This window comes from Acinonyx jubatus, chromosome C1 (genome assembly GCF_027475565.1).
Source record: "Acinonyx jubatus isolate Ajub_Pintada_27869175 chromosome C1, VMU_Ajub_asm_v1.0, whole genome shotgun sequence".
NCBI lineage: Eukaryota > Metazoa > Chordata > Mammalia > Carnivora > Felidae > Acinonyx > Acinonyx jubatus.
In genome coordinates this window covers 154,659,882-154,684,177 of record NC_069381.1, presented here as the reverse complement: position 1 = coordinate 154,684,177, position 24,296 = coordinate 154,659,882, and the positions used below count along the sequence as shown (strand labels likewise).

Below are 24,296 nucleotides of genomic sequence, written 5' to 3'. Positions count from 1 at the left end.
GCGTTTTAAAGATGTGCATGTATTAGCATCATGCTTTCATCTTGTATGTAAACTGTGGATTCTGAGATAATCAGTTTAAACTTTCAACAAGGAAGAGTTATAATGAAACGAAACAATGGTTTTTTTTGTTTCCCCAGTAACTAAATTTACCATTGTTCTGAGAAATCAGCAAATGACCCCAGGATGTGAATTTAATTGAGTTGTGCCTTTGAACGAAGGTATCCTGGTTCTGGTGGGATTTTCTACTTCTCATCATCCTGTTCACGTGTTCACTTGCCTCCCTGTGTTGAAATCAACAGCAGCTCACTATGATTTAACCAAGTTAACAAACAATAATTTTAATACAAAAGTAATGGACGTGGGAAATAAAAGGAACTGTTATTTCTGGCTCTGTCAGCTCAGCACTCAAAGTCAAAGACCTTTTACCTTTTGCTGAAAAAATGTTTTCCAATTATGGTTTTCCTGTGGAGGCCCACTTTAAAATATAACCCCTTCCACAGAGCCTAGATTTACTTGGAGATGCTTTTTGATTGTCAGTGACTCAGGATGTAGAATCTTACAATCTCCTCAATTACACACATGTACAGTTGTATTATCTTTGGCACTTTAAGAAGTTCGTTTTGTTTTTGTTTTTGGTATTTTTTTTTAACATCCAAAAGAAACTAAGATATTTAGCAGAGAACTATTTAGAACCAGAACTTGCCCTAGAAATATTGGCCTTCATTTTATGATCTATTTTTCTTGATCCAGTTGAAAGAGATTTTGACATCTCTTCTGGCATTGCCTGTTTGTGTCATCTCTTTTCGAGAAAAGCTCTGTGCCCACGTTAGTCATCTCTTACACTTCATCAGTGCTGTATTAATATAATAGCTACTCTACCAAGGATTTTACACACACATCTCATTTAATACTCCTATCAAGCCAGTGAGGAAACCAAAGCCCAGAGGTTTAAAACAATTGCAAGTCCGATTCAGTTTCCCTCTCTTTCAAGTCCATACTCTTAACCATGACTGCCCACAGCTTAGAGTCTTTGTTCCAGGAGAACCCTCCCTCCCAGGTAAGTCAATAGCATAGTCCCTGAGTATCTCTTTAGAGGCTTTGTTTGGTATTTATTGCTGTTGGTAGTTGAGCCTCAATATTTCATTCCATTACTTTTTCTCACATTGAAGATTGTTAACAAAGAACAATCTTGATTACCATGATTATTCAAGTACACAAGGAAATGACGACTCTTCCTCTCTTTTCTGTGTGAATGCTCCGTAACGTGCCATTATGTTTTCAAGTGCATACCACACTAAGATAAGTGAAAGATGCTTACATGATAAAGTTTAATGGAGGCTTGTGAATCAAGATTAGCCATCTCTCTACCTGTCTCTATATCTAGATGAAAGCAAGAAAAACAGTTTAAAGAAACTCAGCTTGTCCTCTATCTTCGCATCAAGGTAAGCAAGAGCCTGGATGGTCTGTGTGAAGGTATGAACACAGTCTTATCTTTTTAAAGGTTGATTCTGTTTAAACTTTTTTTTGTTTTTTATTTTAGAGAGAGAGAGAGAGGGAGGGAGAGTGTGTGTGTGTGTGTGAGTGGGGGAGAGGGGCAGAGGAGCAAGAGACTCTTAAGCAGGCTCCATGCTGAGCATGGAGCCCAATGCAGGGCTTTACCCCATGACCCCAGTCCAGGATCATGACCTGAGCCGAAATCAAGAGTCATGCTGAATCAACTGAGCCACCCGGGTGCCCCTTAAAGGTTGAATCCAAGAAATGACTTCTTTTGCTCCTAAGCCTGGATCTTAAGACAATGCAGATTGCTAGGAAAGCAATGGAGAAACCAAAGGGGTGTGTGTGTGCGTGTGTGTGTATTGAGAGAGGAGTGCTTGCTTGCTGCAGACCACTTGGAGAGAAAATTAGGGTTGGGCTAGAAGCTCTCTTTGGGGAGAGCATCTGTCTGACATTGGATTTGGACAGTGGAGGACAGAAGAGACCTACAAACAACCCTCTGTGGGCTAGTAGCAGGAGAGTAAAAGAAGCCCAAGGGAAAACCTTCCTGTCCGTGAGGAAGAGGAGCAGGAGAGGACTGGGCTAGAAGATCTCAGCATGGGGTGAGAGGAAGTCCCCCCCTCCCCCTCCTTTCCCCACCCCCTGTCCCCTATTGTGACTTACCTATACCCTGCATGGCAGCTAACCAGAAAATTGGGTTAAGTGTATATAGAAAGTGTCTGAAAACACCCAAAGTATCTGAAAAACAATTTTTTTGAAACTTACTTGACATAACGATACATGATTGGCTTACTAAAGTGCTTTAGGTACCACATAGGACTGGTAAGAAAATCGAGATTTTGCCCGGCCAAGGTAGGAGTGCTCCACAGGGGTTGGTGTGTTGCCTGCCTTCCTGGGGCCCTGGGATCATTGCTTATCTGTTAGACTGATTACGTGTTCTCTCCTAAACAAATAGTCATGGATGGCAAGGAACAGAAGAGCACCAGTCATCCCACGTCTTGTACTTCTGTGTTTGGTTTCATTTTGATGCAGGGGCCGTCGGTGATCACAGCAAGTGACACCGCTTGCCCAGGTGTCTCTGCTCCTCCTGGCCCTGCTGGTCTCTGTGGGTTGCACCCCCCCCCCACTTTTTTTTTGAATATTATTTAAGCTCTGCCATGATCTGGTCCCAATGTGCTTTTTCAAGTAATCTTTCATTATTCCTCGTTAGTGCGATTTCCTGAAAATAAATGGCTAGTATCACCTTTTTGCCTTTGTAGACCCTCGGGCCACTTTCCAGCATGCTAAGCATCTCTCTTTTTTTTTCCTAATATATATTCTGAGTATCTTTTAAGGTTCAACCCAAATGCCTATCCCAAATCCTTGATTCATGTAGTTCTTAGAGGAAATCAACTGTTGGTGGATAGTGCAGCTATTTGGGCAGAAGCTTATTTGCTCTGGTAGGAAACATGTCCGCCCCAGGTTTATATCCTGAGTAACGTTTAACAGGGCTCTTGCCTCTTGGTGGGAGCTGGTCCCTATTTATTGAATGGCTGTGTGACCATCAGTCTTTTGACTGTGCTACTATTTTCTCTTTATCCAATTTAGGCTTTCCCGCCTCTCTTTTAGACCTTTTGGAATCTGCTTTTATTTTTTTCCCCACTTTTATTTATTTTATTTTAGTTTTTTGAGAAGTCTCTTCCGTGTTCTTGCCTTTGCTCTCGGTGGCGGGAATTACCTTTGGGGAAACATGACACTTTTTTGAGTTTGCCTCTCGGCCCTTCCAGTCTAATGGTCAGGAATTTCTGTCATGAGTCATGTTCTGTAGTTGACCTGGCCCTTGCTCTGGTGAGCCCACGTGGGTTGAGCATTGGCTGTAAACTGGGGGCGTAGAGGATTTCCACTTCTGTCCTTACCTTGGTACACGTGGTGTGTCTGTAGTCCCCGATCACTATTTTTGATGGTCAAACGTTGTCTAGTCAGTTTCTTGGAAAAGATGATACACGTAGACACTGTGAAAGTGAACTTTTCCTGACATTTCTTCTGGGAATTTTCTCAGCTTTTGTAGTTGTCTCCAGGTGACTTCCCTACTTTGGACATCCAAGGCAGGCTTTTGGACCCTCTGTATGATGAAACAGAAACCTACAGTGTCCTGTGGGGCTTCAGTGAGCAACAGCAGCAGTGTTTGTGTCCTGAAGAGAAAGGCTTTGTAGGGCAGAGCAAGGGCTAGTCGGTGGCACCCTTTTCCAAGTTATGTGGTCTGGTGCTGTTTCAGTCTTCTCTCTGTCAGGATTCCCATTAGCAAGAGCCATACCAGTAACCTCATTTATTGCCTCCTTAAAGATGACACAGTATTAGAAGATGTTTATATGATCCCTATATATCCTGGTATTTTCAAGGTGGAATTTAAATGGTTTGCTGCTAGTAAGCTGCGTCTGTCTACTAAATCATGACACTAAATCATGGACTTGACCTTGAAATTGTAGTTATGCCTTTTTTTTCCCCTTTTAAGAACACATTGGTTTTCAGGACCGGCTTTGAGATATCTATCTACCTTTGATCTAAATCTATACCTATCTATGACTCTTCTTCCATGATAATGAAAATCAATAGGAAATTGAACAAGGTAGATCTGTAATGAAATGGATTCCCTGTATGGCAAAGAATTCCAGGCACCCTTTGTGGATGTTCTTGGATACCTTGGGAGAGTAGGATGCTTTTGAAGATACTGTTAGAGCTTCAGTGAAGCACATTATCACCTGTTTGGGTTTTGGGAGTTTCTTCAGATTCATAAGGAAGTTCCTTGTGGCAGTATAGTCCTAGCAGGCCTAAGAGAAGTCTGCTTTACCTGACAAGCGTATCTGCAGCTAAGAACCTAGGGCTGGAGCTGACCTTAGCCCAGCCACCTCCCTGCAAGCACCCAGGCTGACTTTTTATTTAAAGAGCTTCGTCCCCAGACCTTGTTGGGAAAAGCATCCTGGAACTATGCAGGTATTCACCTTGCTGGGGAGTGCTTGGTGCAGACATGATGACAGCACCTTGTTTGATCAAAGTCCTCTCCTCTTCATGAGATCATCCATGAATAAGAGGTACCGTGGTCAAATCAGCTTTGTCTTTAGAAGGTTGAAAGAAGACAATGTCTTCTTTTGAAGGAGGCTTACAACAAAATTTCTCTGCCTAAGGACTTATATTTCTGTAAGGTTTGCTCAAGCTAAGAATGATGTCTCACCACTTCATTAGATGACTTATCTCCCTGAAGAAGGACATTTAGGCCTTTCTTCTGGACTGCCCCCAACCCAGGAATTTCTTGCAGGATTCCAAGGAGATCTTTAAACAGCCAAACACAACTTTTGCTTTGGTGTGTAGGCACACTTCTGTTTCTGTCAAAATAAATTAGGCTGGTAAGTCATAAAATTAAGAAGACATTTTGTGACTTGTGTTTATTATTTAACAAGTACAATCAATAGCTGGCCTCAAAAATCAAAACAAAAACAAAAATCCAAACCAATCCCAGCTCGGTTGACAGAAGATCATTTTACTGTTTGCCAACAGCGAGGATGTACCTTCTCTGGACACAGAGGCCTGTCCTCTGTCGCCTCTGATTTCATTCATTCTTCCCTGTTCCATCTTTCTTTGGTTACCTTCCTCTTTTCTGCCTCTGTCCTGTGGATTGGGTGGGCAGATGAAAGCCTAGGAGGGAGGTGCTGGGAGCCCTTTCCACATCTCAACTGTTTATTTCCTGTCTTTCCTTCATGTTACAAAGTTTCTCCTTACTTTGCTTTTATCAAGTCCATGAATGACTCCCTTTGTCAAGCTTATTGGAATGCCCTGTGGGAGGGATGCTGTGCAAAAAAATAATTGTATTGCATAACTGTCCAGTCCTTAGAGATGCCAGATCACACTTGGCACTGGAACAGACCCTCCTCTTTAGCAGGTCCTATGAGAGCAGGGCACAGTGCATCTGAGAGGTGGCTCTGTCCTCCGCTCTAGTACCACGGACATGACCTTTACTCCAGCTCTGATAAAAGGCTTTTTTTATTTTTCTAAAATGCTTATGTTTCCTTAGCCCAGAAGGAGATGTTTCCGTGTGTGCATGTATGTGTGTGTTCCGTATATGATTCTTTCCAGCTGGCGTTCTTCACAAATGTCACGCTTGTCTCCTGTGTCACCTTGAGGCAACTGACATTCGTGACTAAGTATTAAAAAGGGCAGACCTTTAGTTTATTTTCATGAAAACAAAATCCCAGAGAAGTCTGTTAGATACAGTGTAATTGAGCAGGTGACATGTTGATGTTTGGGGTTTGGTAAACATCCAGAAAGTGCAGAGTTTTTGGCATGGTTGTTGAAGGAGCCAGAAGCTCCAAGGTGAACTTCATGGATTTTCGACAACACTGTGTGTATCCTCTGAACTAACTCCAGGTCTTTAAACTTAATACCAAACAGCCAGGCCAGGCGGTCACCAGGCTTTGGGAAGGGTCATCTTGGAGCAAAGAATCATGTGATGAACCATCCAGCTAACTTACTTCTTTTTCCTGTGAAATCACCATAAATCCCCCTCAGCTTGGAGGCCATGGAAATGGACGGAGGGGCATTGCTGTCTTCTGGCTGTTTGGTGGTCACAGTAGTAGTTTGCGGGAGGGGTTTGGCTATGAAGGATGCATGTACAATAGCTCTAAAAATTAACTTATTGGGCGCTTTGTGGTTTAGTCGGTTAATTGTCTGACTTCGGCTCAGGTCATGATCTGTGGGTCATGAGTTTGAGCCCCATGTCTGGCTCCGTGCTGACTGCTCAGAGCCTGGAGCCTGCTTGGGATTCTGTGTCTTCCTCTCTCTCTGCCCTTCCCCCTCTCTCATTTTGTCTCTCTTCTCTCTCAAAAATAAATAAAAACGTTTAAAAAATTAAAAAAATTAAAATTATTACAGAATAGGGTTTTATTTTGGTATAGGTAGGAGCATACCGTGTTGATTCTTCATTATCAAATTCTCACTAATTGGCATACTATGTATGATCAAGTATAAATTACAAACCAGTCATGAAAACTGCATAAACAGTGTGAATCGTGGTACATGCCTTGAGCTTGAGAACAGTCAGAAGGGATGGTGTGTGCTCACGTGAAGAGAGTGCCAAGGTACATAGCAGAGACTAAGAAATGAAGAAGAGAGGTGAATACCATTTCTTTGGGCAATGAAGAAAGGCAGCAAACCAAGACAATGTGTTGGCCCCAGGTGTGGAGGGTTTAGGCAAGCCCCCCTTTTGTTCAAGGCACACTGCCGTCAGCAGGCCAGGCAGAGCTCTTAGCAGAATTATGCTGTGTCACATTTGCTTTGGCTTTCATTTGTGCTTTCCACCTTCCTCATTCCTTTTCCCCTTTCAGCCTTCTTGAATGTTTATGTTATCTTTTCACTTGGGTATGTTCTGATAAAACATGTTGTTTTGCATGCATTTTTTTCCTACAGTGAAATTCACATAGTATAAAATCAGTCCTTTCTAAAGTGAACAATTCAGTTGCAGTCAGTACATTGACAATGTTATGTAACTATCACCTCTGTCTGGTTCCGAAACTTCACAATCCCTCCAGAATGAAACCCCAGGCCTACTCAGTGGTCGCGCTCCGCTCTCGCTTCTCTTCAGCCCCTGGCAACCACCACTCTGCTTTCAATTTCTAAGGATTTACCTATTCTGGATATTTCATATAAATGGAAGAGTACCGTACGTGACCTTTTGCGTGTGTGCATGTATTTTTCAGTCAACTTCATTGAGGGTTAATTTACATCGGTAAAACGCACACATCTTTTAGTGGACCTTCTGCGTGGTGTTTTTGTTTTTTACATCTTTTGCATTCATTTACTGCAACTGAATGAGGGAAGACCCTATCGTCAACCTTCATTTTGCAGATGGGCATTGAGACTCAGGGAGGCTGATTTGCCTTAGGTTGAACAGCGTCTGAGTGGCAGGCAGGATGTGAAGTAGGTGGACTGGCCCCAGAATCTACCAGAATCCATGCTGACCACTGTTATCCATGGCCTCTTGGATCTCTGTGCAGTCTCAGAGCTTGCTTTCCCCCCAGACAACAGTATGCTATTTTCCCACATTGACAAAAAGGGGCTATGGAATATTCTGCTGTTTGTATGCACTATAATTTATTTATTTCCCCAGTGGTGGATTTCTTAGGTTGTTTCTATTTTTTTTTTTTTTCCTGGTCATTAATCATAGTGAAAGGAAGATGAAAGACCAAAGAACATTCCAAAGTAATATATATTTGTTGTAGAAATATAGCCCAGCAAGGAGAATAAGCAAAAAAACCCACATATAATTCCCTTCAGAGGTAACCACTGCAAGCATTTTGAACATAGCTTTCCAATCTCTTTTATCTTTTTTTTTTTTTAAGGAAGGGAAAAGAAAGCCCTTTAGGAGAAAGAATGACACTGTAAATGAAATTTTGGCATAGAAAATTTACAGTATGCTGTGAACTTCTTTTTATCTAATGAACAATAGTGAATATTTACTAAGTGCTTAAAATGTGACAGGGACTATGTTAAGTGTTGTATTCCATTTCACGGGAATCCTGTGAGTTGTGTGGATATTCTAGCAGATGAGGACATTTATGTCTGCTTTAAACTTACATAAGTGATTTTGTGCTCAAGCTCATACTATTTCTTTTTTTTATTTGGAACTATGTTCTTATGATTAATCTGTTTAGGTTGCTGTATTTACGTAGATATTTGTTCCCCTATGTTTCCTTATCTCCTGCTCCATCTCTGGGTCCCCATACTGCACTGCAGGGGAGATCCTGTCATAGACCTATGGAATATATGTCCAGAAACAGGATATAGAGCAGGGAACATATATATACTTATGACTAAGTATTGACAGAGGCAGATTCTTCCCCTGAATGGGGTTATGTTAGAGTCTACACTCCTATGCTACATGCTTTCTGTGGCTTCAAAAATGTGTGTATAAATGCCTAGAGAAAGGACCAGAAGGATATACACCAAATCAGCAACACTAGGAACATGTACAAGGGGATCAGGAGGAATATGAGCCTTACTGGTCATGACTTGATATATTTTTTTTAAGATTTATTTGTTTGTTTTAAGATTTATTTGTTGTTCTATATAATATATATATAGTGGTCTCTATACCCAACGTGGGGCTCTTAACCCCAAGGTTAAGAGTTGCATGCTCTTCTGACTGAGCCAGCCAGGTGCCCCGATGATTTAATAGGTTGTAAGGAGAATGTTTTCATGTGTAACTTGTCGTTATAATTTACCATTTAAAAATATGGTCTGAAAACAGACTTTTAGCTAAAGTTTACTGTTTTATGCTGTGAACACTTTTGGAATTTTGAAATGTGTGGGTCAAGATTAGTCATAGCACATGGACTGGGTTCTTTCGCAAGTTGGTGCTTTTTGGAGCATGCTCTAAACAGGTTTGCTAGTAATACCTGCAAGCCCTCCTTAGACATTTAGTCCAGGTCCCCCACATCTCAGGAGGCTCAGGGAGGTTAAGTGGTTTTCCCAAGGGTGCAGGGTTAGGCGTGTTAGCCAGGTTCAGCGTGGAGAAGTGGTTCTGGAATGGTGGGCTGGAGGAGAAGACTTCTTTCTGAAGCGTTTATTGACTGGAAATCAAGCTTAGGAGGAAGGTGGGTGCTGTTTCCTGCAGGTGAGGTAGGTAGGGAGGAAACATTCTTAAGAACAGTAAGTTTCACTAACTTCCTTATATAAACACTTAACCGAATGAAGGTATTAGTTTTCTCTGTTTACTGAGCACAAGGTATTAAGATAATCTTTGCCTTATAAGTCCCTTCTCTCTGTAAAATGAAGGTGTGTGGTCTTTCAGGCCGTGAGCTTCCTTCTTTTCACCTCTTCTGAAGTGAGAGCAGCAAAGGTTCTGGATGACTGAAGAGGTACTTTTTAAATGTCTTCCTCTTGCTTGTTAGTTTCAACTGAGATGCCTCATTCTTTCTACAGAGCTGAAATGAATAATGATCAATAAGTCAGTTTCTGAATAAGTGTGACAGAGCGGGTCTGTTATCTGCAAGGAACCCTCCCATCTCAGGGCCCTGGCAACAGTGTACAGTTTGGTTTATAGTGGAATCAGTGAGTCTGTGTCTGAATTTTATTTTCAGGACCAGGATTGGGAATATTTACATGAATGCTCTGTGCTGAAAGAGGTGTTTGCACACAGCTACGGTGAAAGGTTTCCTGGTGTAGGTTTCCTCTGATGAGCTACTTGAAGACAGAAGACAGACTGTTGATGATGCTTTATGAAGTAGAATATTATGTCAAGTTAAAATAAGTTGGAAGGCGTATGAAGATACAAGGTCATAACTTTAGGACAGGAGTGTTTCCTACCAGCAAATACTACCTGCAACTCACTGGTTTGGGTGTTTAAAGGCACAAAGCATGGTTAAAAAGGCAGAACTTCCTGCTTCTCTGTTGTTCCCAGGGTTGGTGAACTCTGTGGAAACTCTAGAACAGAAATGACCATTATGAACAGGTGCACAGGTGTGGTAAATACTTGATGGATGTGTGCTAACCAATAAATAATTAATACTACTTCCTCTTGACTCATATGGTTGAAATGAAGGATGGTCAGTCTAATTGTAATGTATACTTCTGTTGAGCAGAAAATTTGAGCAATCCTGCCATATTCAGTAATACTCTTGAAATGAAATAGGTGGGGTGGGAGAGAGAACAGTCATGCTTTGCCTTCTGGGTGGGTTTTTTAAAAAAATATATAATTTTTTAAAATTGATTTTTGAGAGAGAGACAGACCAGACAGAGCACGAGTGGGGGAGGGGCAGAGGGAGATGGAGACACCAAATCTGAAGCAGGCTCCAGGCTCTGAGCTGTCAGCAGAGAGCCTGAAGTGGGGCTCGAACTTGTGAACTGCGAGATCATGACCTGGGCCAAAGTTGGACGCTTAACTAACTGGACCACCCAGGCACTCTTGGGTGGATTTTTATTGTCTTGGTTGATAACTAATGGTAATTGTTTGCCCTAGCATATTGAAGGTATAAGATTTGTCAGTTAGTCAAGAGGATTTGAAGTTTCAGTTTGTTCAGTGTGATTAAATGCCCATGGGGAGGATGAGCCACTAATTAGTTACCTTTCCTTCCTTCCTTCCTTCCTTCCTTCCTTCCTTCCTTCCTTCCTTCCTTCCTTTCTTTCTTTCTTTCTTTTGAGAGAGAGAGAGAGAGGGAGGGAGGGAGAGAGGGAAGGAGAATGAATGAATCCCAGGCAGGCTCTGCACTATGAGTTCAGAGCCCGATGTGGAGCTCAAACTCACAAACCTCACACACCGTGAGATCATGACCTGAGCTGAAATCAAGAGTCAGAAGCTTAACCTACTGAGCCACTCAGGTGTTCTGTTACCTTTCCTTTTTAAACTGTGTTTTAACTTATTTTGAGAGAGAGAGCGAGAGCTCAAGCAGGAGAGGGGCAGAGAGAGAAGGAGAGAGAGAGAGAATCCCAAGCAGGCTCTCCACTGTCAGCACAGAGCCCAATGTGGGACTCGAACCCACGAACCGCAAGATCATGACCTGAGCCTAAACCAAGAGTTGGCCACTCAACTGACTGAGCCACCCAGGTGCCCCATGATTGAAATTTTGATGAGCGTATTTTTGCTTTATTTCAGAGACAGGCAAGTGGAATAATAATCAAATTGTGTATCATTTTGTATAGATAGCCCTTATGATAAAAAGAAAACCTTCCCTGCTGTTCTCACCGAAAATAAAAAGGAGATTAAATATTTTTCTGAGTGGATTTTAGATACATTATTCAAAGTATGACAGTTTGCTTAACTAGTAGATAAATCAAAGGGCATGTGTGTGTGTCTTGATGTTTCTGTGTAGCTTGTATGATCTGGGACCCGGTAATGAAGTTTGCAGTACCTCTAAGCTAGAAACTTTTATGTAACCACAACATATATTTTCTTTCATAGCCATTCTCTTAGCCTGTATGTGTGGGCCCCTTTCAAGAAAGGGTGGGAAAAAATGGTGGTAAATGACCTTTGAAGGGAACGTTTTATATTTGCATTACAATTCTGTGAGTTTGAGCTTTTAAGTTTGACAATTGTGGGTGGTATTTGTGAAGAGTATCAGTTTCTAGTATGTTCTGAGTAGTGGTGATATAATCTTTAAAAAAACATAAGCACATTTAGATACCTCTTTTATCTGCTCTGATGACTTTAGAATGGTCATGCCCTTGTAACATGGGTAGGAATGGAGATTGTTTTCAATCATGTTAGTGTGTTATAATAGAAAAGTTACATATCTAAGTAGACATTGAGCTTCATGATTGAGACATTTTTTTTTCCAAAATAAATATTTTTCTGGTTATCTCCCAAGAATTTCCATCTTTCTTTTAAAAGTCTAACTTCTTAAAATTCATTTGACTTTGCTTCCCTTTTTTATTTATTAATTTTTTTAAATGTTTATTTATTTAAAAAAATTTTTTTTAGCGTTTATTTATTTTTGAGACAGAGAGAAACAGAGCATGAACGGGGGAGGGTCAGACAGAGAGGGAGACACAGAATCTGAAACAGGCTCCAGGCTCTGAGCGGTCAGCACAGAGCCCGACGCGGGGGCTCGAACTCACGGACTGCGAGATCATGACCTGAGCCGAAGTCGGACGCTTAACCGACTGAGCCACCCAGGCGCCCCTAATGTTTATTTTTGAGAGAGAAAGACAGAGACAGAGCGTGAGCAGGGGAGGGGCAGAGGGAGAGGGAGATAGAATCCTAAGCAGGCTCCAGGCTCTGAACTGTCAGCACAGAGCCCAGCACAGAACTTGAACTCACGAACCATGAGATCATGACCTGAGCTGAAGTCAGATGCTTACCCGACTGAGCCACCCAGGTGCCCCAAGCTTTGCTTCCCTTTAAAAAAAACAATTATTTAATCTCTACACCCAATGTGGGTCTCAAACTTATGGCCCAGAGAACAAGCACCCCACGCTCTTCCGACTGAGCCAACTAAGGGTCCCTCATTTGACTTTGCCTAAGATTTTCCTCACCGTCAATAAAAATGTATCAGACTGATTCTGTGCAGTTTCTTCATCCAGGCCTGGGGATGCAAAGGAGAGGGGCAGAGCCTAAGATTTCTGGAGGTTAACCAAGATAGAAGGTAGGTAGGCTTCTCTGGATTCAGGTGGAACAAGGTAGAGAATGATTTTAGGTGGATTTTTGGTGCCCCTGGATGTCCACTAAGCTTGTTTTCTCAGGTGAGCCTGGGCTATGGGGTGATAACATATGGTGTAACAAACAACCCCCAAATCACAGGAGCTTAACGGAACCGAAGTGTACTTCTGAGAGTCTGGGAGGTGCCCCGAGTTGGCTCTTCTTCCTGCAGCAGCTTGGGGCCCTAAACTGCTTCAGTCTTGTGGGCTGCAGTCTGGTTGCTGCAGGAGGAGGGGTGCAGGAAGGGAGGAGCTGCTTGAGCTTCCCTCTGCCTCAGCAAGGAGAGCCACTCATCACTGCTCCCACTTCATTGGCCTAGCCATCCCCAAGGCCCTGTCTGTTGCAAGGCGATGCAGTGCTTTTGTGCTGAGGAAGGATGCTGGTGTGTCTGTCACATGCATACAATTGCAGACTGGGATCTCAGAGAAGAGACTGGAGCCAGAGATGAGGATTTGAGAGGTCATTTACGGTAAAGGATACAGTGGTGTAAGTTTCTAAGGGAAAGTATGCTCTTAAAGAGGGTTCCGTTTTCCATGACGGTTTTTTTTCAAAGTTTATTTATTTATTTTGAGAGAGAGAGAGTGCAAGCAGGAGAGGGGCTAGAGAGAGTGGGGGAGAGAGAATCCCAAGCAGGCTCAGCACGGTCAGCACAGAGCTTGAGGTGGGGCTCGAACTCCCGAACCATGAGATCATGACCTGAGCCAGAATTGAGAGTCAGACGCTTAACCGACTGAGTCACCCAGGCGCCCCTCCATGATGGTTTTTCTGCATTTGGCTTTCTTTACAAGCCAGGCAGTATGCTACCCCAGAAAAGTTTAAGGATAGCTATTGCTAGTGTCAGAAATGTTGGTGCTGTTAGTTTTCATGCTGTGTTGACATTGTCTGCTTCCAAAAGCATACTTGCAGTTGCTTGATTGACCACTTTAGGGTGATACAGGTCTTAGAGGTTAGCATATCCTTAAGTCTTGATGACAACAGGTTGTGTTGGCCAGAGCTTAGGTGGTGAGGTGTAAAAAAACAAAATGAAAAAAAGCTTATTTTTACTTTTTGTATCTCAGTAGGCTTAGGAGACAGTTTGTATGTACTCTTATGGATATTAAACATTATGAGGACATTGGCTTTCTACTCTCTTTTTTCCCATGAGTGTCCATTACTTGAAATTAGAATATGTGACCATACATCCACAGAGAAGGGACCTTCTGGGTCAGACCAGGAGCCAGTTTTTGAGTGTTTACTGCCCTGGTTCTTCACTTCTGATCCTTCCTTTCCCACCCCTATTTTTCCTTCTCAGCAGTTCTTCCTGTTTACTTTTCCCTCCGTGGTCTTTGGGAGCAGGCAGACCAGGATTTGGAGCTTCTACTTGTGACTAGCTGTTTGACATTGGTCAGGTCACTCTCCAGGTCTCAGTGAACTTATCTGTAACATGGGGCTAAATAGCTGCCTAATGAGATTCTTAGTGTTAGTAATATATGCAAAATACTACAGTACCTGGTACGTTTTCATTGCTCAATAAATGTTAAGCTATGAGTAGTATTATTGCCATTTCCCATGTTTCAAGGCACATCTTGAATAATTCTTTCATAAAAATCTTTTTTTCATTATTTCACCAGGCAGAGGATAGAGTTTACAGATGTTCCTCAATTTATGATGAAGCTACATCCCAATAAACCCATCATAAATTGAAAATACTGTAAGTTGAAAATGCATTAGTACACCTAACCTGGGGCACCTGGGTGGCTCAGTAGGTTAAGTGTGTGATTCTTGATTTTGACTCAGGTCATGGTCTCACGGTTCAAGCCCCAGATCGGGCTCTGCACTGACAGTATGGAACCTGCTTGGAATTCTCTCTTTCTCTCTCTCCATCTCCCCCACTCATGCTGGCACTCTCTCAAAATAAACTAACAAATATACCTCATCTGCTGAAAGTCATAGCTTGGTCTAGACAACCTTAAGTGTGCTCAGAACACTCTTAATAGTCTCCAGTTGGGCAGAATGAGAACAAAGCCTATTTGATCACAAAGTGTTGAATATCTCATGTAATTTATTGAATACTGTACTGAAAGTGAAACATAAATGGATGTAAGTGTATCAGTTTCCCCTCAGGATCACATGGCCGGTCGGGAGCTGCAGCTGCCACTGCCCAGCATCCTGAGAGAGGATCCCCACTACACATCGCTAGCCCAGGAAAAGATCCAAATTCAGACATCAAAGTACAGATTCTCCTGAATGCATACCACTTTTGTGGCATTGTAAAGTCTCGTGAAGCAGAACCATCCTATCTTGGGGACTGTCTACATTCCATTGAGCTGCCAGAGCACTTTTGATCTCTGCTGATATTTGTATTCTTTTTTGTACACATGTGCTGGTGAACTGAGACCACACATCCCACAGGGCAGTAGGTATCCTTTACTCATTGCTGTATCTGCTGTCTTGCCTTCATTGTGTGGTACATGTAACAGATGCCTAATTAAAGGGTAAATTGAGTCAAAATGAGATGTAAGGAGAGAGGGCTCTACTGTGTTTAGAAAATAGTCCACCTTTGGGTGAATTCTCCTAAGTTGGAAACATAAATACTCTTGAAATAGTGCTCAGTGACTTCCCTACTTAAAGTATATAGATGATTCCCACTGTTTATGTAATTGAAACTTTAAGACAACAACAACAAAGGAAAATTAAAGAAATAATGAAAGCAACGCAAAGGGCATAAAGGTTATCACTATCATGAAGTAGCTGTTCTTGAATACTCAGGAGAGCTTAATCCAGCCTGAGTCATTTATATAGCTGAGCAGGTGGCTTTCATTTCCCTGTGCTCAGCTGCTTGCAAGGCCCACAACTTTCTGATTGGTTTTGCACCCGGGAAGTTGTACCTCGTAAGGTAAAAGAGACATATTAAATGAATCTCTCCAGAAGTTGGAATCCGATAAAGAGAGTGGATTTACCTAGAGTTACGCTTGTATTGTGGATCCAACTCGAGTTACTGGAGTTGGTTTCCGTCCCCTTGGAAGGGCATCACAGGAAGCTTGGAGACGTGTGTGAGTTCTCTCTCCTCCTTACCTACCTCAGATCACAGCCTTGGAACATTGGATCCTCAAATATATCCTTGAGAAACTCTTGTGTTTTTCATTCCCTTTTTCTCTTCTAGAAGTGAGTGGAATGTGGGGTGTCTGTCCTATAGATCTGTTAACACTATAAAATGTTAAAGAATGCAGAGAGACTTTAGTATGCTGAGACAAGTACTCTCATTTTAGAGTTCTAGGGGTCATGTGATTTGCTCACACACGGAAGCAAGAGTCTTGATCTCATTTTTGCTACAACACTTAACTCATCAGGTGTATCTTTGTGATTGCGCTGGGAAGTAGGTGTTGTGGTGTGTGCTCTGGGCAAAGAAACATGGATAGATGTGCCAGCTGTGGGCTTTTCTGGAGTCTGAAGGAGGCCCTCATGAGGACACGGCTGTCGGGGAGTGCGCTTTGCGTCGGTGGTAAACCAGATGGATGTAACAGGGCAGGTAGAATTATACGAATTGGGAGCTTTGACTTGAAAATCTGCTTAAAAAGAACTTGAGTGCTAAAACACATTTCCTTGTTATCTTGCCTTAACTGTCAAGAGTAGAGCTTAGAGAATTGTCTTCTCCTGAGTCTTTTTCAAAAATCTAAGGGAGTGAAACCTATATATAAAAAACCCACTATAGTAAAACTTCTTATCCATGAAATTCTCAATAGTGAGTAACTTAAAGTTGGCTTCAGAGATTTTTTTTAACTTTAGTATTATAAAGTAGATTTTTTAATTAAAAAAATTTTTTATTTTGGGGAGAGATAGAGAGTGCGCACACAAGTGGGGGAGGGGCAGAGAGAGAGGGAGACACAGAATCCAAAGTAGTCTCCAGGCTCTGAGCTGTCAGCACAGAGCCCCACGTGGGGCTTGAACTCATGAACCATGAGATCATGACCTGAGCCGAAGTCCGACGCTCAACCGACTGAGCCACCCAGGTGCCCCTAAAGTAAATTTTTGAATTGTAAACTAACACATGTTGATTGAAGAAAAATTGGTTAAGATGTAGGAAAAGCACAAAGAAGAAAATGAAAGTTACTCATAATTCCACCTTCAAAAGAGAAAACGGTATTTTAAGGTGTTTATTGTGTATTCACAAAGTTGGGATTATATTGTACATAATGTTTTATAACTCGTTATCTCTATGAAATATTATTAATTTCCCCTTTGTCCTTACATACTATTCCAAGATAAATGCTACAGGATTATTTAAAAGTTGCTTTCAACATTTTCTTATGAAAACTTTCCAAACATGCAGCAAAGTTAGAAAAGTTTACAGTGAATACCCATATACCCATCCCCCATAGTCTGCCATTAATATTTGACCATACTTGCTTTATCATGTATCCATCTGCCCACTTACACTCTCCGTCCATCAATCCATCTTACTGCTTTTTCCATGCATTTGAAAGTAAACTTCAGTGCAATATATTACTTGTAACTAAGCCTGTTTACCTTCACAATTTTGTTTGGTTTACACCATTTTTCAAAGAATTTGTGTTTGCTGAGCACACACAAAGGAAAACCTAGAAAAGTTGCCAAGAGAATTTTGTTGGATGTAGTGAGAAAGGACATCCAGTGATTTAAAATTTGCCTTGGGGCAAAGTATGCATCATTAGCATCTGAAGTGGCAAATAAAGAACCAGGAAGAATGATCTCTTTCTGTCTCAACTGCTTTTATGCCTAGTTCAGACTTGAGTATGGGGACAGGAAAAATCTTTAGAAGGGCTAAGGCTTCTCTCTTCTGTTGGCCCGAATGTTATCATGCTTGGTAAATAGTGAACGTGGGCTGACCTGCAGAATGGTTCCTGCCAGCCTCCAGGTAGGGTGGCTGTGGACCCAGGATTGGGCGTTCCCTGCCTCTTCCACCTTGGCTTTCCTGGCAGGAGGGTGAGGCATGCTTATTTCTGCTCTAGATAGATTTCCTGCCAGTTTACCTGGGCTTCCTATTTGCACCACAGGCTCTTTCTGTTCTGGTGAAGGTGGTGAAATGTTGAGGGGCCATTGTGTTGACAGCCTTGGCAGGCACAGAAAACACCCCTTGTTCGTATGTCTTTGGTGCTCACTTTTAAAGTTGACTTAAACTGTCTACTCCCAGGGGCAAGGCCAGGTGTGGTGACCTTGCTTTGTGTACGGTTCCTGTCATAGCACCCTGGGTATTAGGCACTACTTGCCGATTGACAACTAGCCTGTCCCCGTTAGGCCTCCCAGGGTTCCTGTAGTTGTTTGCTGTGCAAGCATGGGGTGCCTTCCACAGGCATTTCAGGAACACACATTAGTTCTCCCAATCTTAACCTTTTCTCGTGTTTTCAAGTGGCTGCGGGCTTTGAAGAGAGAAGGCTCTGTTTCACATTCCAGAGTGTTCAATCTTGGTGTCACGTCAACACCATTTAAAACGATAAGAAGCCTCAGCTCTGACATTGGCAACAGCTCTGACATGTTCTTTGTCATAAACTCAGCCTCGGCTAGCTCCCCTTCCTAGGAACCGAGGTCTGTGGAGCCCTAGTTTTACATTAACTGCGTCCCGTAAGGCAAAGTGATTCCTCTTCCTTTCCTTTGTCTCCATTTCTTCCTTTCTGTCGTTTTTGTGAGGGCAGTCAATTCTTGGCCATCTCAGGGGAGTCATCCGGTTTCTGGGTAACCCAGGTTCCTCGATTTTCCCCTCCAGCGGTTTCAGTTCTTCATGACTGGGTTGGCCAGGAAAGGACATCTGGTTTCTCCCCCACTTCCTCTCGATCCCCTCTTTTAGGCAGAACCCCTCTAACTCTTAGAGCTACGGTTCTCCACTGAGGGAGATTTTGACCTCCTCTTCCTGCACCCTCTGGGACATTTGTCAGTGTCTAAAGTTTGAGAAGCCCTGCCCTTGATCTAACGACGCCTTTTTTTTTTTTTTTTTAATCTTGCCGGTGATGACGTTATATAACTCCCCTGCCATTATTGTACTGTTCCTTGTGAGAAAGTTCATCTGCACGTCTAACCTCAGTCTCTTATGCTTCTCCATCATCTTCTGCATATGATCCTGTTCTCCCAGCCTGATCTCAGTTAACCGTTAAATTTGTCTTAGAACCTCATTTCTCTTTTCTTAATCTCTCCAGATGTTTTCCAAATTTTTCAAGTATTCTGTCCATTAAATTGTAGTAACCCCATCCAGAGAGAGCATTCTAGCAGTTTGGACACTGCTGCATACGATGGAAGTGGTTATCTTTGGGGTGGAATTTTGGAGCAGAGGAACATGACTAACCGTGCAAATGACCAGTAGAATAACGAGAAAACTGAGACTTCCGCTTATCAGAGGGAGATTTTCCACAAATCTTTACTCTGTCACTTATGAAAAATTTGATCTTGGGTCTGTCGTTTCCTCAGGCATAAAATGGGGATGAAATACTTCATAGGGCTGTTTGTAGTAAAAATGAACGGGATTACGTCCGTACGAATGACCATTAGCACTTGTGAGTAAATAGCACTTGTGATTTCATTCACCGTGTCCGTGACTTGTGTTAGAGAAAATAGTCCAGGCTTTGGGAAATCTACAGAGATAGTTTGAGTTTGATGATGGTTTTCACACTTTGTTTTGTAGAGGAATTCCCAGGGAGCTTGTTGAAGAATACAGGTCCTCAGGCTACATCCCCCAGAGATTCTACTTGGGAAGTTTGACCAAATGCAGGCATTTTTCTTTTCCACAGTAGCTCAGGTGGGTCTGATAGAGCCGGTTCACAGGTGACACTGGGAGAATTGGTGGCTGTGTGCCTATCAGGCAAGCATACAGGAGGGGCCTCAGCTTTCTCAGGAAGCCTCTCCTGTAGTTGTTTTCTGTTTCTCTGGGGCCCTTGACAGAGGATAATCTGTTAGGGCTGTTTCGAGCAGGGCAAAACTGTTCTTTGTTCTTGCTTTAATGACAGCTGGAGATATCTTTTTATTGGATGCTCTCCTTGAACATTATTTTGATTCAGAGTCCCAAGTCTTTTGGGAACCAATTCAGGAACCCAGGCTGGGAAAATCTCCTTGTTCATTGGCTGATGGAATTGTGATTTGGGGTGGGGAAGGAAGGTTGGAGGGCTGTAGTGTTTATTCTCCGAGGGGGTTAGGGGAGGCTTTGGGGAAAAAGAAGTGAAATGGCGGACGGGATTTCTCCCGGCTTCAAATTGCAGTCCTTTAGGAATGGGATAAAAACGACCAGATTCCATCCACTTGCAAATTATTTGTGTCTAGTTTCTCTCTTCTTTTGTTGAACTGTGCCTGGGAACCTAGAATATTGGCCGTATTCATATTTTACAGAGTTTCTTTTTTGCAGCTGAGGATGGTGTGTGGGGGGCTGGCTCACTGAGTGGGCCCGTGATGACCAGAGCTCGCTAACTCCTGAACTGAATGTTTGTAGTTTCTTGACATAACGACAAAATAAACGTCCCAGGTTTGCCCAGAAATACATTTCACTGCTTCTCCTTGCCGCAGTTCTGGGTCTGTATGTGTTCTCAGAGAAATACCTTTCTGTGGGATACATTTTACCCACACTTTTCCGTTAGGCACAGCGTCTCCCTGCTAGCTTAAGGTTTGGCCTCTGTGGTGTGGGCTGCGAATCTAAAATATTTAAAAAGAAAATCTTGGAAGGAATTTCCATCATTTATTTAATAAATGAAAGTGTGAGGTAGAAATTAAAAGTCAACTGGGGAGTGTAATTGGAAAATGTAAACCATGTGAGACGTGCAGTTTTAACTCCTTGTTGGTATTCTGCGCCCCCCCCCCCCCCCAGGACTCATTTTAAGTCCTGTCAATTGAATTTATTGAGTTTGAAACTGTGAACGTGAATCTTACATCAAAAGTGTATAGACCAAGAGTCAGGTTGTCCTGGGTTGGTGTTTTTCAATCCCACACATAGGTTGCTAGTAAGTCTTAGCCTACCTGAGCTATAGGAAATTGTTCTGTCTGATATTAGGTCTCTGAGCCCATGGCAGGTAGAAATTTCCGTGTATTTCATCATTATAAAACTAAGTAGAGGAAATTTAATTATTTATAAACCGGTACAAAAATAAAAGGTGAAAAAAATCATTAAATGCAGCACTTAACAAAATAGAAGGTGAATGTTTAATTAATGTTAAATGGTAGTAGAAAATGAGAAAGAATCTGCTTAATTGAATGGTTTTTTTTTTTTATTCCAGTTTTAACTTATGGTATCCTTTAAATGCATTCGTTTTGGAGCTGAGGGTAGAATGGTAGTTGGGTATATGCTTGTGTCCTGTAGACACAAAGGGTTATCCCTTTGAAATTATTATACAAAACTGAGAGAAAGGAGGATTCGAGTGCCCAGTCTTAGGGCTAACGGCGATAGTTTATGGTTCAGTAACCTGTTGGGATGTTGTGTTGCAACTAGTGTAATTATAAACATGTTTTAGAAACATGAGGGGTGCCTGGTGGGCTCGGTCGGTTAAGTGTCCAACTTCAGCTCAGGGCATGAGCTTGCAGTTTGTGGGTTAGGGCCCTGCATCGGGGTTCTCTGTGCTGACAGCTCAGAGCCTGGAGCCTGCTTAGGATTCTGTCTCCCTCTCTCACTCTCTGCCCCTCCCTGCTCTCTCTCTCTCAAAAAAAGCGTGCTGAGCTCTGAGACTAGTGACATAGCATTTAATATTGCCAGTGATTGCTTTTTTTGTTTTTTTTTTCCCCCTGCTTAATCAGGTGTAGCCCTTCTCACTTCTTAAATATTTTGATACAGAGTTTTTGATACATAGATTTTAAAAATCCAGGAAAATATTACTTTAAAGATCAAGAGAGAAACTAAGGTAGATGGAAAATGGAACACTTATTTCATTGGCCCTGCTTGGTCACTTCGCTTCTCTCTGGAGAATATGAGGAATTGTAATGCATGTCAGATACCATGGTGAAACATGATACGATGTCCAGAGACTCTCATAGCCCAGACACTTCCAAGACCCTGCTGACAGCTTCATTATTTCAAGCAATACTGGATATGGCTGAATACCAGTTGTCCAAAGAATTTGGACGTCCTTTTGGATTTTTTGTCCAGTGTAAGTCTTGGCAGAAGATGTGAAAGTCTGCATTGACATAATGCTAAAATACAGGGAATCATCATGGAATTCTTTAAAGTGGTGCTTCTTACCACTGACTTTGAAGTATGATACAGTGTGTAAAACTGAACAGTTGTTTTAGTTATCCAGGATCGAGTTAAGGGGTCCCATGATGGGATCTTGCCTGTAGAATGCCATCTCTTTTTCTTCTTCAGACATTGTTCTGAAATGGTTGGACTCACAGGCTAAGGATAGTGAGTAAAATACATGGAAAAGGTGACATTCTGGTGTCCTAGGCTTTTGGGAGTCTCCACAGAGAGGCTGTTGCTGGCTTCCTTTTAAAGCTGAGAACAAACTTGAGTCGTGTCAGCCCCATCTCCTGTCTGCTACACGGTACATCCCTTTAAGTGTCAGAGTATCAAGGGGTATATTAAACATTTTCTGAAGTTAAAGCCCCCTGAGGCTCCCCTTGCCCCTCTGCTACTTTTAGCACTGCCTAAAATACAATGCCAGAGCAAAGACTCTGGGGGACAGCTGGGAGAGTGGCGATGACATAGCATGTCACACTTTTTAGCCATGCCTTGAGGGGTTAGGAAGCCTTAAAGAAAAGATACCTTTAGAATACAGGATGGTGTTCTCTCTCTAGATGACATTTATTTGTGTCATATATTTATGTAGTTACCCACACATGTTTAAATACAGGAAAACTATTTTAAGGTAGGACTGTACTTAAAGCATTCAGAGCTGTCTCCTGCAGTGTTTCATCTGTGGACGCTTACCTAGTGAAGACTGATAAGACTTTGGCAAAATCGACAGTGCGGAGAAGGTGATGGTCCTCTAAGTCCGTATTCCATTCACTCATTAAAAAACAAAACAAAACAAAAAACAAAAACGAAGACAGTGCACACTCTAGGGTGCAGGTTCAGTCCATTTCCTGTTGTGCTTTGTGAGTTAGTCTCGTATCCTAGGTAAATAATCCCTCAATGAAATTGATGTATTTCTTTTTACTCACTTGATTTGGCAAATCATTGACAGATAAATGATTTTATAAGCAATTTAATGAGTTTACAGTGACTTTATAAGAGCCTTGAAGCTTCTGGGTTTGGCATTGTTTTAGCTTTTATTTGCACCAAAGGTGGGTTATCCCTTTGAAATTATTATACAAAACTGAGAGAAAGGAGGATTCGAGTGCCCAATCTTAGGGCTAACAGCGATAGTTTATGGTTCAGTAACCTGTTGGGATGTTGTGTTGCAACTAGTGTAATTATAAACATGTTTTAGAAACATGAGGGGTGCTGGTGGGCTCGGTCGGTTAAGTGTCCAACTTCAGCTCAGGGCATGAGCTTGCAGTTTGTGGGTTAGGGCCCTGCATCGGGGTTCTCTGTGCTGACAGCTCAGAGCCTGGAGCCTGCTTAGGATTCTGTCTCCCTCTCTCACTCTCTGTCCCTCCCCTGCTCTCTCTCTAAAAAAATAAACATTTAAAAAAATTTAGAAACATGAAAAAGTGTTTACAGTCTAACTCACAATGAAAACAACAGAATATGGAGCCATAATTATTATGACTGTGTATGTGAGTGTGTATGTGTGTGTGTCTGAATAAGGAGTATTTCATGCAATCATGAAATAGTTGTGTTTGGGTAATGAGATTTAAAAAATTACTTAGAATACTCTTTGTCATTGCTGTTTAGCATGGTTTAATTATAAAGAAGGGAGGAAGAAAGCTTTCATTGGGCTGGTTAATTATTTCTTTTGAGCCTCCAAAAGAAAAAGAGTGGGATGGACAAAAAAAAAAGCCTCCAAATACCAAATATTTATATTTCTTTTTCTGGTTTTAAAAAATGTTTCTTCATAGGAGGCAGTACACACAAATATTCATTTGTAGGAAAAGACTGAACAATTCTTTTTTCCCTGAAAACATCTCTTGAATATGCAGAAACTCACCCGCCTCCCTTGCTTGCCTCTTCCCTGTAAATGGAGGCTGGGTGCAGCCTGGTTTCCACATCAGGCCCCTGCATCCTCACCCTTCGTGTTCTTGACTTTGGAGGTTGGTTGAGCACATGCATGGTGGCCCAAGCTTTTTAAATTATCCTCGGGAATAAGCAGAATGTGTTCGGGTGGAGGGATAGCTCTGGTGGTAGGGTTTTGGAAAGGGTGAAGGTGAACACAGAATCAAGTCTATTTGTTATAAAATGCAGTGATGATTATTGTGGAGGTGATCATGCGTGCAGTGTTTTATTTCCTAAATGCCCTCCCCCTTCCCCCCCCTCTCCCGCCGAGTTAACATCTAATCAGTCAGCAAATCCTGTGGCTCTACCTCCAAATAGATCCCTAATCCAGTCACGTTTCTCCCTTTCCTCTTCATTCACCCTAGCTTTGACCATTAATTTGTGCCTGCACATCTCTGGCAACTGCCTAACCAGTCAAGCTGCATCTGCTCTTGCCTCACATTTACAACCTTATGTTAGAGTAGCCAGAACGAGCATTATAAAATGTGAGCCAGTAGTTCTTGCCAAAATTCTCCAGAGCACTTATTTTGGCCTGTAGGACTCTCTCCTGTGTGTTTATTTCCCTGC

The 24,296-nt window shown here is 42.2% G+C and overlaps 1 protein-coding gene across 4 annotated transcripts in view; it reads left to right on the top strand.

The window, feature by feature from the left end:
• STK39 (serine/threonine kinase 39) overlaps positions 1–24,296 on the top strand; it is a 313,579-nt gene that overhangs the window by 22,349 nt on the left and 266,934 nt on the right. Inside the window, exon 1 of one of the 4 annotated variants that reach the window (XM_053215230.1) lies at positions 8,667–9,380. The exons of the other annotated variants lie outside the window; for them this stretch is intronic. The gene's annotated coding sequence lies outside the window, so the exon portion shown is untranslated. Of the gene's footprint in view, positions 1–8,666; positions 9,381–24,296 lie in introns of those variants that run through there. 4 annotated transcript variants of the gene reach the window in all.